This window comes from Colias croceus, chromosome 21 (genome assembly GCF_905220415.1).
Source record: "Colias croceus chromosome 21, ilColCroc2.1".
Lineage (NCBI taxonomy): Eukaryota > Metazoa > Arthropoda > Insecta > Lepidoptera > Pieridae > Colias > Colias croceus.
Genome location: NC_059557.1, coordinates 8487793 through 8504527, shown reverse-complemented (window position 1 = coordinate 8504527; position 16735 = coordinate 8487793). Strand labels below are relative to the sequence as shown.

Genomic DNA, 16735 nt, shown 5'->3' with positions numbered 1-16735 from the left:
TTCTTTCGGTGTTAGATAGCCCATTTATCGGAAAAGGCTATAGGCTATATATCATCACGTTAAGAACAACAGAAGCGGAGCCACGCGTGACGCGGGTGAAACCGCGGGGCACAGCTAGTACAAACTAAATAAGATACATAGTGAAAACTCGCATGCATCAGTTAGATAAGTGCAACAAAGTTCATCAAGGCTGTAAATCATTGAACAGAAAACTAACTGTACTGTGGGAACGACATAACCTATATCTGTCACGACCATAAAAACGAGAATAAATGAAATCTGTTCGTATTGTAAATCGTCAAAACCCACGCGGCGTGGGCGCCGCTAATTTGACGTTTCGAAATAAGCCCTTTTACGATTAGAAAACCGAAATAGTACTTCTTAAAACAACACAAACAAACAGCTCCGAAGTGAGTTGCGAAAGGAGATGGAGATATGATTTGTAATGTGTTAGATAAGGATGGAATGAGTGAGACTAACTTCAGTGTAGAAGTGTGCAATAATTGTAGGCAATTAAGTTGCATTATTATACCCACATAAATCTTTGAATAATTAACTAATTTGGTAATTGGGTATATGGATACTATGGTGGAACCATTCTCGATTTAAAGTTATGGATGATGTTGCAAACCATTGCAAAATCATATCTTATTTATAAATCGAAATGATTTTATCTTTATAATTTGAAACTAATATTAATGTTTTATGATATAAAATCGACAGTCTTGTAAAATAAATACTCATAGTTAAACACCGACTCATGTTATATTGTGGCCTTATGGTGGCTCATAATATATCCAAGACATTACAACTAAAACATTGTATAAAATTTAGATACTGACTTTGTGCAATATTTCTCTATACTTATTAAACACACGTATCTTTAAACTTTGATAATACAAACTTTTAAACACTGAAAGTTCGATACCTTAGTTGCGCTAACTCCTTAATTAAGCCTGGATAAAATTACTAAAGTTCGATGACTCATACAAACACACAACATTATTGATTTATTGAGTGTTCGTGGAAGGAATCTCTTACTGACTGTGCAATGGATAACTTTTAAACTTTATGGGAATTACGTGTTTAGTCTGTAAATTATTATTGACTGCGCTAAAAAGTAAAAACTGAGGAGGGTGTAATACCAATGTATTTATTTTCGTTTGTACTTTGTGTGTTTATATTATGGTCTCTTCTTAAGTGGCAAGAACTATCTAATTTTATTCGATTGAGTGGACATGCTTGATTTTAAAAATGATTCACGAAATATATGCAATTGTAAATGCCTGAAAAAACTATGTTTATGAATGAATTTATAATTATATATAGATAAGTAATACTTGTACATACAATAATAATAAATCAGTTCATTAGAAAATAATTATGCACTATAAAAATATAAGGCACTGTAATTACTAATTATTATATTGCCACCCATCCTTGATAAGTGTACAAAGTTTGAATTAAATTGTCCATTTAGTCTAAATGAATCCGATACATACATACAGGTGAAGCTAAAGAAAGCATGTAAAATGTGGGTGATGAAGTGATGAATATCATGCACAGTGGGTAAGCACGTATTCACTCGGCTTTACAGTTAACAGGAATGGGGTTTGATTCAAAATAAAACAAGGCTTAAAATATTCGATTACCTTTTACTGCGCAGTTTTATTTGTATATATAGGTATTAAGTACGTTTATAATGACTTCTGGTTAATTCTCAACTTTATTTTTGGGATATTAAATAAATGTCTTATTACTTCACTACATAGTGTTAAACAAATCGCTGTCGCTGCCTAACCGTCCCTATGTCCTTCAATATTTTCAATGAATTATGAATCGTAAAAATATATTAACCCTTAAATTGTCACCCCTAGATAACTTGTGTTTATAATGTCCAAATTTGGAGGATGTATTGGAATTAGGATAGAAAAGAGGAAAATGAAAAAAAAAAACAAAAATTTCAATTTTTTCTATTGTTTTCACTATGTCACATAATACGGACATTGCCAATTATATGTACATGTTCGAACCGTTACATATAACGGACATTGCACATTATTCCTGCAACCGTGGTACATGAATACAATGTACTTTTTCAGCTCTGTAATTCAAAATTATTATCAAATTATAATTATGGACGATCTAGAATATACTTTTCAAACATCTGTATTAAAATGTTGGTTAAAACTTTAACGATATCGTTAAAAATAATGGATTTTAAAAAACGACACTACTAAAAATCACAGCGTAAGAATATGCTAAGAATTGGAATAGAAATAGTATTACATAGCCTGAGAACTTATCTAATACACCAAGAAAGTCCTCTTCCCATTTCTTATATCGTACAGATTGAAATGTGTTTGCTTCATCGTATGCAAAGAAGTCGTATACCATGCCTGAAGTACCAAAACGAACAAAATCGCTTTTTTTTGATTCTTTGGCATATTATATTATATCCATTTTCTGCCAGTTTTTTAATTTGTAAGGTATTATTATTTAAATTTTCAAACTATTGAATGATGATGTGGCTGAAGAACTACTGAGAAGTAGGGAAGATTCATCTCGCACCTCATGTAATGGCTGTAATTCTGCAACAATAATATTTTGTTGATGGTAAAATTTCTGACTTTTTGGGTCTTCATTGTGTCTCAAATCAATATGTCGTATAATTCCGAAGGTATGGTGCTGGGGGTAAATGATTGACACTATAATTATCATAGTGAAATCACTCCTGTAGGTCTACATTTCCTTCGAAATCGACATCTCAACTCAACACCAGACTCTTCAGCTTCCGCCAGAGGTAGCGAGGGAATTTTTTATTGATTGCCAAGTCATGCTCCTGTAAAATATAATAAAAATAGAGAAAAATATATCAAAATGATTCCGTTGAAAATGGAGGGCCTTATTGGCAACGTCCGTTACATAGGACACGTGAAGAATACCCTAGTATATACTCCAAGTTGTCAACGTCCGTTTTATGGGACATCGTATATAAACTAATATTTGTATACCAAATATTGTAAAATATGTAAAAATTATGTCAAAATACTATACTTACAATCGTATTCTAACTAATAATATAACATTATAAGCAAAATAGCCAAAATACTTACAGTTATTATCAATTTTATCAGAAGAGTCAAGAGATCCGTTTTTTGCAATTTTCAAATGGTCACCATTCGCGACTGTACATGGCTTTGGTAAAAAAACCTGCATGTACGCAAAGGACATAGCTAGTCCCTTCCCAATATACCGATTAGCGAAGCTTAGGTCTGCCATAACAGCGCCAGCATGTGTGTAAATACTATGTCCTTTAAAACGGACGAAATCAATTTAAGGGTTAAATTTGTTCACTTAGATAAAATTTGTTGGAATGTTTACCGTGATAACTTCAAGCGCGCAAGCAAAACTGGGTGAAGAAAGCTTATCAGGAAATTCTCGTTATAAAATAAATGTCGTCTCAAAGAAGGGCTTAAAAATCCAATAAAGTTGTCACAGGCCTTTATTGGGAACGTTTCGCAGTCATTTGACTTTAAAATCATAAAATATCCGGGCCTATGGAAAATCTAGGCAATAAGGCTATATTGCTTGCTTTTTCATGTAGTTTCCCTTATATTATTGTTGAGTTTATTCTGACCAATTTTAACTTAAGGCTCATGATAATTATTATAATAGAGTCTGTTAACAATTATAGCTGTTCTTACCATTGATGCCGATTTGATTATCATGGCGACTGATTGTTCTTTAAAAAGTCTACAACTATTAAAAAAAAACATTTAAATCTAATAAATTGTTACTTTAAAATTCCGAATATCCATTTCGTTCTGATACAAATGCCTTGAAATCAATACAGGATTTAGTAAATTATTCATTCCCAGTGTCTACTGCCGATTACGAATGAATATAAAATTAAATATACAATAACGGATATCTATTCAGCGAAGCGTGTTCCGGTGACAGATGAAATGGCTTTTGATTGAAATAATGTAAAATAAGCGCAATTTTAATGTTATATTGCTCTTCGCAAGCAACAATTTTATAAGAAAGAATGTTATTTATGTCAGTTATTTAGTATTTAGGTCAGAATTACATATTAGAAACTTGCTTCTTTATGTCAGGAATATGTACGATGTCTTTTAGTCAAGAAGTAAAACATGAAGGCATAAATAACACAAACTTATTCACATCCTAATAGCGGTGGGCAAAACAGGAATATACAATATTATACAGGCTTTTTCACACTGTTTAACAAAACGGATACATTGAGCAACATATAGACAGACTTGTATATTCCACTCAAAATATTAGTGGCATCTTGCCCCAGTTTACAAAAGCACTTTAAAGTGAAGAATGTTAAATAATCTCATAAGTCACTTGAAGTAAATATCGTTAAAGCGACGTCGCTTTAAAGTGAACTAAAATTAGTCAAGACATCTCCTATTTTGAGGAGATGAAGATTTTCTAATTATGGCGACGGCTGCCGCTTCTCAAATTTCCTTAAATTCTTAACGCCGCCCTAAATTTCGACATTTTAACTGAATCCAAATTATCAGGTGGTGTTCCGTATTTTATGGTATGGAAGGCTGAAATTTGCTTGTAAATAAAATCCATTAGTGGAATTTTCCCCATGCTATACAATGGAAAATGGGACTTCAATCTTTATCTGTAAAGAATCGAATTCTTTTCAAAATACAGACTAGTATCTTTGTGAATATTAGCTAATATTATCAAATTGGAATCGTAGATTACCTGCTCTAATCACCATCACAAAGGCTCCCAATACATCTAAAATATTCCAGTACCAAACATTACCATCACCAAATCTACAAGCTTTACCACAGTAAAATATCATTAAGTATATCAAATTGTGCCCATTCCCACATTGAGGTCACTCCGTAACTCTTATTGTTCGAATTGCTACGTAATTGTTCACCTTCGAACTGCAATTATACGTGTAATTCAAGTTTTTAACTCATTATTTTGACACTTTATGTGTATTTTAGTTGATGTTACTAGCGGTACAGTGGTTAAAATCTCTGGTCATTATGTTAGAGGGAGTGAGTTCGATAGTGACTATAATGTTGATGGTACGTCTGAGATGTTTTTATTGCTTTCTATGAACGAAATAATATTTGCAATTGGATCATGGCTTTACTTTTTAAATGAATAAGTATGTAACATGTCAGTTCTTATGTGTAGAATCCATTGGGATAATTTCGATAAACATTGGTTGTTGGATTGATTTTGAAGTGATTAATCTATAAGTACATATAATAAATCTGTAGAAGGGTCAATTCTGTACATTGAAAATATTGAAAAAGTAACTAGCAGGGGGTGTTACTGGATCGATACCAAACCCAAATATGTGATTAAAAAAATTTTTGTCTGTCTGTCTGTCTGTCTGTCTGTCTGTCTGTCTGTATGTGAAGACATCACGTGAAAACTACCGGTTCGATTTCGATGAAACTTGGTATAATTATACCTTATTATCCTGGGCGTAAAATAGGATACTTTTTATCCTGGAAAAATACGTAGAAAAAAAATTAATCTCAATTTTTCAGTTATCCATAGACGTTGTTCTGTAGTAGGTACCGCGAACACACGTTGCGTATTATTATAGACCTAGCCGTATTTGGGTCCAATAAATATTTATAAGATGTCATTGTCCGAGTTACTCAAAATGGAGAAATAAACCATCCACGCAAAGACCGACAACCGCGCGGACGGAGTCGCGGGCGGAAGCTAGTTATTAAATAAGGTTAGTTATTTTATGAATAAAGTGTTTGAAATTTCAAGTAATTTATTTAAGTGAGTATATAATACATTCCAAACCCCAATTCATAAACCTTTATATTTATACACCCAATCAATATTCCTAATATATCAACCACTTCAAACATAGGTGAGTAACCTAAGACTATGCACTAAGTCCTTAAATATAACTGAGCCGGGCTGGAATGCTTATCCTGATCTTAAAATAGCATCAATCTTGGCCCAGCGATCGATAGGGTGCACGCGTGGTTGATTCAAATTTTATTTGTTTCGTGATGGTGTTATGATTAAGGTATGGGTCTTAAGTAAACTACTGCTTATAATATTATGTTATACTTTGGTAATAATAAGGATTATATTAATTTAAAGCTAATTGAATTAGTTAAAATAAATAAAAAGTAAACTGTACAATTTTTTACCTGAAAAGATATAGGTACCTACTATACTGTATATGTCTGACAAACTGCTTTCATGCTGTTCGTTATACCTTATTTCTTTGTAATATGACTATTTCAAATTTAATTACTCAATTGAATGTATACAGGGTGTCCCAGAAGTCGACGTCAAGCCGAAATTTTCTGAAAGGTAATGCCACACCAGTTAACAGAAAAATTGAAAAAAAATCTAAGTCATGTATTTTTGAAGTTATGGATTTTTTTATTTAATTCCAGAAAATGTACACCATGTGACAGTTTTTTCATTCCTGTTGCTACAAATATTTACTTTTTGCAAATTTTTTTTCTCTTACGTCATCCCGAATAGTGCTTTATGTAACCTGTGATCCTAAACCCTGTGCCGATCACTCCAACTTGTAGGAAAATGTTATTTTATACCGTACAAGTTTTCAAAATTAATTTTTCGCACTATTTCAACTGATCGTCCTGAAAAAAAAATGTACTACTCCAGTTTGGCAAGTAGCTTTAAAAGATAGCGCATTTAATAAGAATTCTAACGTGGTATAACACTTACTCCATTATATCTTAGATCGGCCATAAAATTTTTTTTGATAAACAAAGTCTGTTTACATTTTCTGGAATTAATTAAAAAAATCCATAACTTCAAAAATACATGACTTAGATTTTTTTTTCAATTTTTCTGATAACTGGTGTGGCATAACCTTTCAGAAAATTTCGACTTGACGTCGACTTCTGGGACACCCTGTATATCATCACTACATAGTATAAAACAAAGTCGCTTTCTCTGTCCCTATTTCCATATGTCCCAGCTTTGTATGCTTAAATCTTTAAAACTATGCAACGGATTTTGATGCGGTTTTTTTTAATAGACAGTGATTCAAGAAGAAGGTTTTAGTATATAATTTATTAGGTTTTAGACAAAGCGGGCGAAGCCGCGGGCGGTAAGCTAGTTACATTATATACGATTTATGATTATTTTTCCGTATGAATGCTCCTAAAGCTGCCGATAAAAAGTTGATTAGTGTTGTTGATAGCCGATATAATTGACACTTCATCAACATGCTACAACTTTCTACAAAAAAAGTAAATCCGTTAACAGGAATCGTATCAATACGCAATAAATCTCAAACATTATCATAATAAAAACGGTTTAAATGCGCAAGCGCACAATAGCGTGCACCAAGGTTTCCGCGCAGTTTTTGCGTCTAGACATTGAACTTTACCTTGTGTATCGATTGTTATTAGGATATTGAACTGTGTAAACCGACCTTTAATTGTTTAGTTAGATTTATTGAGAACTAGCTTTCCCCCCGCAGCTTCGCCCGCGCTGCAGTCAAAGAAAAACCCGCATAGTTCCCGTTCCCGTGGGATTTCCGGGATTGAGACATTTTCCCGGGATAAAAAGTAGCCTATGTCCTTACTCGGATATCAAAATATTTCCATACCAAATTTCATGAAAATTGGTTCTGTAGTTGAGGCGTGATTGAGTAACAGACAGACAGAGAGAGATAAGTAACTCTCTCTGTTTGTCTGTTATCACGCATTTATAATATTAAATTATTAAGTATGGAAAGTATGGATGTCTGCCCGCCTAACCCTTTCTTACTGTAAACTGTAAAGTTACATAGTACAACGTTACGTTACAAAATGTTATAATTAAGTTGCCAAAAGACGGGAATATTAAAATTCATAATGAGAACTGAGAACCTTCAGCAACGTATTATGAATGTGAAGCGAAGCGAAGCGAAAGCGGATCTATTATATAGCCAGTGCCCTTTACTATTTACAAACATAAATGTTAGTTTACACAACAAAAGAAAGGTCCGCCAGGCAGGCGGCACATTTATATGTATATGCCATTAAATACCAATCCTTTTGTTACGTTATTTTACGTATTTCCCTGTATTAGTAATTTTGAAGATATTTTAAGGAAGCCCTTAAACATTCCGTCGATGTTATTACCTAATTGATTTTCTTTTTCTTAGAATTTTCTTCCTTTTTTATAATTTGGGAGCAAATTGTTGACCCTAATAAGTATTCGAAGAAGACGGATTAAATACATAATTTGATAAATAGCGTTTCAATTCCGTTATATCGATAACTCTTTGAATGTACAACCATATTATTAAAATTAAACAGTAGCTTAAAATACCTTTCACGATGCTTTCAAGAAACGACTGTCAAGGGTCCTATTATTATCAAGAATAATCTATCTTCTTCTATGTATAATATAAAAATGAATCCCAAAATGTGTTGGTAAGCGCATAACTTGAGAACAGCTTAACCGATTTCGTTAATTCTTTTTTTATAATATTCCTTGAAGTTAGAGGATGGTTCTTATGTAGAGAAAACGTGAATAAATGAAATATAACGGGCGAAGCCGGGGCGGACCGCTAGTATACTATAATATTATTTCTGGCATAATAATTGTAACGTAGGCGCACAGAGAAAGCGTGTTGCTAGAAATAAAAAAATAAAAAAGCAAAAAATACTTAAACAACTCGTAAATGTATATAAAATAAATAAAATCATAAAATTAATTCAAACCACAACAAAATTGGAATAAATTTGTTCTTGAATAAATTTATTTGGGATTCGGCCTTATATTTTGGTTGGTATAAACACAATGGAGACTCTAGAGAATTGAGTTGCTCTCAAGTCAAGACTTCTTTGGAAATAAACTTGAGTTTACTTTAAAATGTATGCTAGTCGGGTCGTGTGGATTCACGCGCTTTAATCACCAGTATTTCTAAGCTAATAATGTAGCTAGATTTCCCCACTTAAAAAAAAGGTGCAAGAATATTTCGCACAAGTACTCACTTAGCCAACTAACGAATCCAATTACAATACCTATTATTTATTAAAGTTTAACTTCTGATTCTGTGCAGAAAGTGGGATTTATCACCAAGTAGCAATCTCTACTAGAAACAGTAATATTTAGATTTAGATAATATTTATATGCTGACTGTTTCTAATATTTCCCACGGGATATCTATCGACGCTTCAAGGAAAGAGGTTCCCGACGGATCCATGAATACACAAACAAAATTGTTTATGTTACTTAATGGATATGTTAGTAAATAATTCGGTTTTAGTACTGTTATTTTCTACTATTCATTGGTACATTTTGTCTATTCCCATAGGGGTGGAATATTTGCAACTATTGCACCTAGATTTCTAAATTTTTGTTTATCTTTCTTAGAATTCTCTAACATTACTACATGAATACATGAAGTGGTCAAGTGCAAAGCTAATCAATATCTATTATTATAAATGCTCAGTTAATCTGTTTGTTCGTGACTCTAAAGGCTTAATCTGCTGAACAGATTTCCTACTAATATTATAAATGCGAATGTTTGTGAGGATGGATGTGTGTGTATGTTTGTTACTCTTTTAAGCAAATACTACTGAACCGATTACTATGAAATTTAGCACACATATAGGGGGTAATCTTGATTAACACATAGGATAGGTTTTATCCCGGAAATCCCGTGGGAACGGAAACTATGCGATTTTTTCTTAAAAAAAAAACGCGGGCGAAGCCTTAGGTCTTATGAGTACTACAAATAAATATTTCTAATGAGTGTTATTTGTTCCAGAGCCATATCTTATAGTTATTAATTTATCATTATTAGTTATTACTTTTTGTAAGGCTATTTTACAGTTCTCACGAGTACCACAAATAAATATTCCTATCAATAATGAGTGTTAATTTGTTCCAGGCCGCGTCGGGGCCGCCGGTCGCTATGGCTGCCGGCGTCACAACACACCCCTGAGTACAAGGGTATGTATTATTTGTATTGACTAGTTATGTAACGCGGAAGTGCACCTGTTTAGTTCTTTTAGAATAAATACTTTTTACGGATTTTTTACGCGAATTACGTTTCTCACACTTTACAGGGGGATCACGAGGACACTTGCCGTGACCACGCCAATAATATAATAAATAAATCGCGTTAAAAATCCGTTGAAAATCTTTAATTTCTAAATATTAAAATCGAACATATTAGTCTTATCCTATTGTTTGTACCTTTCCTGTATTAGGTACATTTGGTTTCTAAACCAAATGTTTCACGATATGAAAAAACTTGTTCCTGTTTGCTGGCATAAATCACTACAATATGATATAGATTTGTTTAAAGGAAAGCCTTTTGTAGCAGAAGCAGATTCATTATACTAATAAAATCAAATCAAATTGGCATACGATCACGTCTATCGACTATCCTTCTCCATCAGCAGTGACTATTTTCTTTTTTCGTATTTTGTAGAGCGTGTTTTAGTAGTCGGGTTTTAGTTTTTTAAGCTTTACTTTTATTTGCGATCAAGCATCTTTATTTATTGGTAATTCACTAACATAGTAACTTCGCTTAGTTTCATACAAAGCATGTTTGAATAAATGAATGAATAAATTCATGAAAACATTGTACGAAATATCCAAGTATCCATATTTATTTATTTACAGTAGAACCGTATTTGGCGTAATTCGATGTGATTGTATTAACAAGAAAACGTTTTTCTCTCTTAATTTATTCAACGAAGATTTCTAGAGCGGGAGAAACTTGAGATAATTCAGTATCATTTGAATTTCATAGTGTAAGGCGGCGTTTACACAAGAATAATACTTTTTGTTTGTTTGTGTGTTACGCGAAAATGATTAAACTAGTTTTGGTATTTATTATTTTATTTATTTTACTCTTTAATACAACTAAACAGTCTTAAATAAATAAAAGCAAGGAACAATTTAGTGTATTTGGCTGCCTTATCACTTAGTAGTGATCTCTTAAAGGCAACCAGAGCACAAGGTAATCAGCTCAATTAAGTTTTTAACTTACTATAATTACTATAAACACTTACAGTGTATGAGCATGTTCATTTTATTCGTCTGTTTGTGTGAGCATTACTAGGAAATATAATTTTTTGTTTATTGTTAAATTATTTTCTATAGCAACAAAGTATATTTTATCATAGTAGTTTAGCTAAAATGAAACGCAATAAAATATACAACAGCGCCAAGTAAATTGAAATTAATATACAAAAGGCCTATGAATAAATTGATTTTAATTAAAATTTGCTTTTAGAGAAATAGTACATTTTCATTGTAAAGTGTTCGCTCATTTTCGATTATTTATTTGTGATTTATTGACATTTTATAACATTTCTAGAAGCGTTGGAAACCTTACGTTAGAATAGCGGATTTTATCTTATATATATAAAAATGAATCACAAAATGTGTTGGTAAGCGCATAACTCGAGAACGGCTGAACCGATTTCGATAATTCTTTTTATATTATATTAAATGAAGTACGAGGATGGTTCTTATGTAGAGAAAACGTAAACATGTACCACGGGCGAAGCCGGGGCGGACCGCTAGTTCCATAATATGTATTAATTACTTGAGAAGGTCTGATTAATTATTATACTACACAGATAGTCACTATAAAATTAATCAAAGAAACAGATTACCTACATACTACTGTATGGATATTTTTTCAATCGTAATATGCCCGATATTTCATATAGGTACTAATAAATCTTATTTAAATGTCATTAGGTTTTTTACTTTTTAGTTTTTAGTTTTTACACACTAGCCTCTCGAATCTTCGACTTTCCCAATTCAGAGGCCTTAACCACTGAGCCACAAAGAATATATTGCAAAGAAAATACATCGGTGTTACAATCTCGTATATAAATATTCGATGACGAACACTCGATACGGGAAATTGTCGATGACCTACATATAAAGCCTGCTTCATACATAAATATGCCTTATGGAATTATTAAAATGTTGGTGTTATTCTTCTGTTTATTAGTAGTGTTGACGAGTATGTTTCAGTGGACTATAGACTTTTTTTATTTTTCCTTTCTGTATTCATAAAAGGTACCTTAGAGCAGCTAAGGAAGTCGGTTAAAGAAGTTTACCTAGAAATTTCAGTTAATAATATAGAAATCGAGAGACAAAGAATATGTAACCTATTTTGCTCAGGCATATTCCTAAATAGCATTAAATGTATTCAAGTTTATACATTGCGTACAATAATTAAATTATTAAAACAACAAAATCTCTTTTAAATATTCGCATCGCATCGCAATCGAATTCGCATCGTGTCGCAGTCTGTTTGACACTACCTTAAGTTCCAATCAGCCGAGGTCGTCCGATCTAGGAATTTCGTTACATCTGTATCAACAACTTGCTATTGCAGATGTTGTATTGATATATATTAATTTATGTATTAAATCTAAATTCCTTTGTACATGACCCGGTTCGTTTGGTTGTAGAGGGTTTCATTTACTCGAAAAAATGAGGTTCTGTTTTTAAATGGTTATCGATTTATTTATTTTTGGATTGGATATTTGGTTTCAAGTAATTAAGTGTAGAGTTTCGTATATGAAGGGAAGTGAAGTGATATACAAGTAATAACAACCATGTTTATCGTACATAAAGAATTATGAATTACTAGCATTCCGACCGCGGCTTCGCCCGCGTTTTGAAAGAAAGACCCGCATAGTTCCCGTTGCTGTGGGATTTCCGGGATGAAACCCCAAAATAAATTTCATTGTAATCGGTTCAGTAGTATTTGCGTGAAAGAGTAACAAACACACACACACTCACACACACATCCTAAAACTTTCGCATTTATAATATTAGTCGGATATTATAATCATTCGTCAAGGACCAAGGTTCAGGGCGAATTTAAATTACATATCAACTAGCTTTGGCTTTTTTATCACTATTTATCGTAGGCTTGTAGCGTGTTGTTATTTATAGCTTTTAACCGTTTCCAATAAATTTACTATTCAACATAGGAATAATTTTCAATTCGAACGAGCAATTCCTGAGATTAGCGCGTTCAAACAAACAAAAAAACAAAGTTGGCAGCTGACAGCTCTATAATATCACCTATAAGTCCTACCACCTAGTCTAGATATTGCTGCTAAACTTAATCTAATAAAAGAACATTACATGTAGTCTTTCTTTTACGATCCTACTAAACACCTTAACCAAAAGCTCTCTCACTGCAAACAATTTAATTGGTCTCACTTTCCAGTTTCCATTTTCACCCAATTAGCGTACAAACAAAATCAATTCCAATAATTTTAAAACGATTATACAAGAACGTGACATCATTATAGCGAAATTGCTTTTAGTCTTTCAAAGGTGCTCAAGAAGCCCCATAAATACGGCTTTTTGTATTAAAAGCACATTTTGCAAGCCCGGGAACACCTGAGCTGGTGTACTTTTCGTAAGTACTTATATTGAGAATCTTAGTTCATGATTAAATGATGTTGTTCTCTAAAATTAAGTGCAGTGTATCTTGTCTTCTAATAAACAAAGTGGTGGTAATAAAGTGCTAAATTAAAAATCCTGTTAAACATCTGCCAAATTATTCAGGCTCATGTAAGTTAACGTCAATGCGTTGTTTGTAAAAATTCTTATCGTTTCTTTCAATAGGTAATAGATAACACTGGAAATCAATTTTAATAAGCAGATTTGAACATTAATTATTCAAAAAAATTCATTAATAAGGCAGATTTTTAAGAAATAGGTCGATATTGTTTAAGCCTTTTGGGTTATTATAAATATCTGTTGCAGGCTTATCTTCCATACCTAGAAACCTTATACAATATGGATATAGTCAGATGTTAACATTAGTCATTAATGCGTAATTATTCATTGTACTATAGGAGTAATTGCAATTATCTTATCGATATTGCGGTAGTATTATCTAAAGATAATCAAAATCACAATAAATGCGCATAACGTTAAATACTTAAATAACAGTAATGACATTCCGATGGACGTGTATGGGCAGACAATGTCGTTATACCTACTAGTATAGTTTTATAGTATCTGCGGTTATACATACTAGTGCTCAGCCATGAGATTTTTCGCGGCAAAAAACAGAACATGTAAAACAATATGTGATTGTTCAATGACGCATGGATGTTGGATAGTCGTTAAATGTCCAAATTTTTTACTATAGAAACTGTTTGAATCATCAAATGTTGTTCTGCTAGGAAACCCTTTCCACTTGGGGTATAAAAAATAGTTTACAACTTACCTTGACATGCAAAATCGTTTGATTACAAACGCTCTGACACGAAAATTCTTAAATAGATATTATAAATGTTATCAGCCCGGAGAATTTGCCTGACAATGTAAAAAGGCAATGTACAAATAATTCAGAGTATAATTTATGTTTGTACGTAATTTCAACATTATCCAATTATACGTTTTTTGGAAAGAGTTCATACATACAGCTTTACTCACAAACTTTCGCCATTATAATATAAGTATAGGATGTCACAATCGCGAACTCAATCGTGTGTGTGACATATCCAATTTCCATTTTACTCACAAATGTACCAATTTCCTCATATTTACGTACAAGAATTTTAAGAAACGTTTGTACTAGATGTTTTGAAAATAGATGATCCGCTTCCATAACTATAAAACGCATAATTATTATCTGTGGACCAGATAATTTTTTTACCGTTTTCGTTGGTGACCAAATGCTAAAGTGACGTGAAGATGCAACTTTAAAATAAAATTCAAGATAATTCTAGAGAATTCTAAATATACTAGGTGTGAAAATAACCAGTGAGGTAAAAGATATATTATAATATGTGATTAATGTACTCATTTAATTATGATACTATACACTGAAAAAACGTAACGGTTATAAATAAACAAGTTGCTGCTATTTACAACCGAGTAACTTGCTTCGGAGGGAGCCTGCAAAGTTTGTTGCTAAAATTATACAAGTCAACTTTGTTATCGTATGTTGGTAATATAAACCCAGTAAGGTGGTCAAAAAATACGTATTAAAGGTTTGTTGCTTTTAACCTATTCACTCAGTAAACTTAACTAACCTATTTACTATAGTGAATCGTGTTACTCTGTTAACAATAACCAACGTGCTCTGCTGTTTTTAGCAAAGTAATTCAGTGAGTTCAAATATTTTGCTTCGTAAAACTAGCTAAGTAACACGATAATGTTAATCATATTTATTGGGTAGGGACAGCCAATCTACTTTGTCACTTCTACTCAATTAAAAATTTGTATACGTAGCCAAGTTACAGGGTACTGTCAATCGTGTTCATTGGGTAACTATAACTAAATATACTCTGTTCTTTCTAGTCAATTAAGATTGGTATATTTAGCCAAGTTTTTTTGTATTCTTAGGCGGGTTTATTAGGTAACCATAGCTAAAATACTTTGTTGCAAGTACTAATTCAAACGACACATACTGAGCTATATATTTTCAGTATAAGCTAACCTGTGAATGTTCGTAAAACCTATACAAGGTGTAACAGAAAGGGGATATACACATCCGAACAGGGCGTGATGTACTGATGAAACTGAACAACTTTTCCCAAGAAAAATGGGTCGAAAGATGAAAAAAAAATTAAACCTCTCCATTATTTTCCTCTTTTGACCATAAGGTCTTTGGGAAAAGTTGTTCAGTTTCATCAGTACATCACGCGCTGCTTAGATGTGTACCCCTTTCTTTTACACCCTGCATACAATGTGAGGTCAGCTCATACTGAAAGTATTTACCTAGTTCGATATGTTGTCATTTGTACCATTATTAGTGCAGGGGGCAAAATTTTGGCAAGTCGGAAAAAAAGCCAATGAAACGTTCATGTAGGAAAACAACACGCATTTTGCCGACACACCAAAAACTTAGAAAAAACTGAAAGAAAATAATGCACATTAATGAAATTAGCTTTATTCAGTACACGATACAATCATTTCAAGTAACATACCTACTACTTACACTTTAAATACTACTACTTTTAAAAATAGTACACAATTCACAATGTCAAGAAACGATACTGGAGTTCTGTATTTTAATTTTCACAATAACAAGGTGAAATATAAATCATGAGCAAACTTTTAAGGAATGACTCAGACTACGAACCTGAACAACTTTAATTAGATATAGGGCCAAATCCAATATCGTAGAAATATCAGTTGTTTCATATACAAAAGTGGAATTATCTACTCTGCCAAAATCTACGGAACAGCTGATTTTATTTCGCGATGTTGGAGTTTGTTCTCTAATGAAAGTGGTTTAGGTTTGTTTACATAAAAAAAACAATCATTATGGTACTTAATGTAAGCAAGTTACTACACCAAAATATTGTACTTTTATGTATTTGATAAGTCAAAAGTTTAGGCAAAACCTATAGAATAAGCTAGGAGAATAAGTAATCTTTTTGATCTAATAATTTTATTACAACCCAACAAGGAAAACCGTCATTTTAAACATTTGAATTTATTCTCATTGAAACATAATTCACATTCGTCGTCGGGAAAATGATCATAAATGCTAAAACTTAAACATTTTTTGCACCAAAAAAAATTAAAGTACAATAAGCTCTTTACATATTGTTCGTTTTCTATTACCTATAAAATGTTCTGGTTGAACCTCGTTACAAAATGTGAAAGAACCACACCCAAAACACTTTTTAGATAAAAGCAAATGTGTCTTCACCCAAGGCCATTTTAAGTATTCTAGCAACTGGAAATGATTTTTATC

The 16735-nt window shown here is 32.3% G+C and overlaps 1 protein-coding gene across 1 annotated transcript in view; it reads left to right on the top strand.

Annotated features, from left to right (window-relative positions):
- Positions 1-16735, top strand: part of LOC123701395 — a 122425-nt gene that overhangs the window by 47294 nt on the left and 58396 nt on the right. Inside the window, exon 2 of the mRNA XM_045648848.1 lies at positions 9914-9975. The gene's annotated coding sequence lies outside the window, so the exon portion shown is untranslated. The remainder of the gene's footprint in view (positions 1-9913; positions 9976-16735) is intronic.